This window comes from Durio zibethinus, unplaced genomic scaffold, assembly GCF_047325235.1.
Source record: "Durio zibethinus cultivar Kanyao isolate XHJ-2024 unplaced genomic scaffold, ASM4732523v1 HiC_scaffold_164, whole genome shotgun sequence".
Lineage (NCBI taxonomy): Eukaryota > Viridiplantae > Streptophyta > Magnoliopsida > Malvales > Malvaceae > Durio > Durio zibethinus.
In genome coordinates this window covers 32,501-36,089 of record NW_028322787.1, presented here as the reverse complement: position 1 = coordinate 36,089, position 3,589 = coordinate 32,501, and positions in this window count along the sequence as shown.

Genomic DNA, 3,589 nt, shown 5'->3' with positions numbered 1-3,589 from the left:
TGTCGTACAAAAAAACTTTTTGAATTACCCGTAAAAATAGATCTCGATAATGAAAAAGCTTTCAACGCCGCCCAATATCCTTTCTTTTTCCAAACATTTTTTCGAATACGCTTTTTTGATGTAGAAGTACGTTTTTTTGGAACTGCCATTCAAAAAAAAGGTTATTTAGTGCTATAGTTGGATGTCAAAGACATCTATTTTTAAAACAAAATGATCGGTGTCTTTATGTCATTATTTATCTATTCCTATAGATTTTCTAGATTAATAGATTTTCTAGATTATAATTATCTATATACTACTATATAAATTTCATAAGAACTAAATAGAGATGGGAAAATAACATAAAATGCTTCTATTCTAGAAAAAAAAAAAAAAAAAAAATATGATATAACCTTTTTTTATTTATATTCCATACACTATCCAGAAAAAAAGAAGAATTTGTATTTAATTTATTGGTACCTTTCTTTTTTATATCTCCATTCAAATCTATAGGATAGATTAGGATCTATTATGATATATAAATTGAATTGATGAAATCAAAAAAACGTAAAAAAGAGTCTTTCCTTCTCTATCTCTGCCTATTTTTTTTGTCGTCCTACATTTATAATTTATACATCTCCATTTATACACGAAAAATACATCAAAACAAAAAAATGTAAAAAAACCATTTTATTTACCTAATAAAAAACAAACTTGAATTTTTTTCTATTAATTGGTAATTGGTCAAGCTCGAAGAGAGAGTATGCCCAATTTTCATTTTCAATCAAATTCGAATGAGACTCGTAATTAATCTGTTAAAGGATACATAATTTTGAAAAAAAAAAAGAATATTTTTTTTTTCCATTAGTAACTCGGTGATATCATTTGATTACTTCTAACTTCGAAATTTGAATATTTTTGAAATATTTGAGAAAGATTAAAAGATTAATAATAGAAAATTCCAGTTAACTTTGTAATATCTTGATTGTATTATTGCTCCCTTTCCATCAAAAGAGATAAGAGCCGGTGAATCAGAAACGATTAATTAAGAAAGAATAAGAAAAAAGTTTTTATGGAGCATACATATCAATATTCATGGATCATACCTTTTGTGCCACTTCCAATTCCTATTTTAATAGGAATGGGACTCCTACTTTTTCCGACGGCAACAAAAAATCTTCGTCGTATGTGGGCTTTTCCCAATATTTTATTGTTAAGTATAGTTATGATTTTTTCGGTCGATCTGTCTATTCAGCAAATAAATAGAAGTTCTATCTATCAATATGGATGGTCTTGGACCATCAATAATGATTTTTCTTTCGAGTTTGGCTACTTTATTGATTCACTTACCTCTATTATGTCAATATTAATCACTACTGTTGGAATTTTTGTTCTTATTTATAGTGACAATTATATGTCTCATGATCAAGGATATTTGAGATTTTTTGCTTATATGAGTTTATTCAATACTTCAATGTTGGGATTAGTTACTAGTTCTAATTTGATACAAATTTATATTTTTTGGGAATTGGTTGGAATGTGTTCTTATCTATTAATAGGGTTTTGGTTCACACGACCTGTTGCGGCAAACGCTTGTCAAAAAGCGTTTGTAACTAATCGGGATAGGCGATTTTGGTTTATTATTAGGAATCTTAGGTTTTTATTGGATAACGGGAAGTTTCGAATTTCAAGATTTGTTCGAAATATTTAATAACGTGATTTATAATAATGAGGTTCATTTTTTATTTGTTACTTTATGTGCCTCTTTATTATTTGCCGGCGCAGTTGCTAAATCTGCGCAGTTTCCCCTTCATGTATGGTTACCTGATGCCATGGAGGGGCCTACTCCTATTTCGGCTCTTATACATGCTGCCACTATGGTAGCAGCGGGAATTTTTCTTGTAGCCCGCCTTCTTCCTCTTTTCATAGTTATACCTTACATAATGAATCTAATATCTTTGATAGGTATAATAACAGTATTATTAGGGGCTACTTTAGCTCTTGCTCAAAAAGATATTAAGAGGGGTTTAGCCTATTCTACAATGTCCCAACTGGGTTATATGATGGTAGCTCTAGGTATGGGGTCTTATCGAGCCGCTTTATTTCATTTGATTACTCATGCTTATTCGAAGGCATTGTTGTTTTTAGGATCCGGATCCATTATTCATTCCATGGAAGCTATTGTTGGATATTCTCCAGATAAAAGCCAGAATATGGTTTTTATGGGCGGTTTAAGAAAGCATGTGCCAATTACACAAATTGCTTTTTTAGTGGGTACACTTTCTCTTTGTGGTATTCCACCCCTTGCTTGTTTTTGGTCCAAAGATGAAATTCTTAGTGACAGTTGGTTGTATTCACCGATTTTTGCAATAATAGCTTGGTCCACGGCCGGATTAACAGCATTTTATATGTTTCGGATCTATTTACTTACTTTTGAAGGACATTTAAACATTAATTTTCAAAATTATAGTGGCAAAAAAGGTAGCTCCTTCTATTCAATAAAACTATGGGGTAAAAAAGAAGAGCAAACAATGATTAACAGAAATTTTCCTTTATCCCCTTTATTAACAATGAATAATTTATTAACAATGAATAATAATGAGAAGCCATATAGAATTGGTGGTAATGTAAAAAAAGGGGCTCTTATTACTATTACGAATTTTGGCTACAAGAAGGCTTTTTCTTATCCTCATGAATCGGATAATACTATGTTATTTCCTATGCTTATACTGGTTCTATTTACTTTTTTTGTTGGAGCCATAGCAATTCCTTTTAATCAAGAAGGAATACATTTGGATATATTATCCAAATTATTAACTCCATCTATAAATCTTTTACATCAAAATTCAAATGATTTTGAGGATTGGTATCAATTTTTAACAAATGCAACTTTTTCAGTGAGTATAGCTTGTTTTGGAATATTTACAGCATTCCTTTTATATAAGCCTTTTTATTCATCTTTACAAAATTTGAACTTACTAAATTCGTTTGCAAAAAGGGGTCCTAAAAGAATTTTCTTGGATAAAATAATATATTTGATATACGATTGGTCATATAATCGTGGTTACATAGATACGTTTTATTCAATATCCTTAACAAAAGGTATAAGAGGATTGTCCGAACTAACTCATTTTTTTGATAGGCGAGTAATCGATGGAATTACAAATGGAGTAGGCATTACAAGTTTTTTTGTAGGAGAAAGTATAAAATATGTAGGGGGAAGTCGCATCTCTTTTTATCTATTGTTGTATTTATTTTATGTATTCATTTTTTTAGTAATTTACTACTTTATTTTAAAATTTTCATTTTTAAATATAATTTAAAATTTTATGAAAATTTTCATTTATATTTTTATATTATTTTATATTATATTATTTTATATTATTATATTTTTATATTTTAATTTATGAATTTAAAAATAGTTAATAATTAAAAATTTTAACTAATTTTTTTTTTCTGGATTATTCATTATTATATGATATTATTATATGATTATATGATTATTCATCATTATATGATATTATTATATGATATTATTATATGGTTATTCATTATTATATGATATTATATGATGATTTTTGAACTTTCCATATACATATATAGAAATATA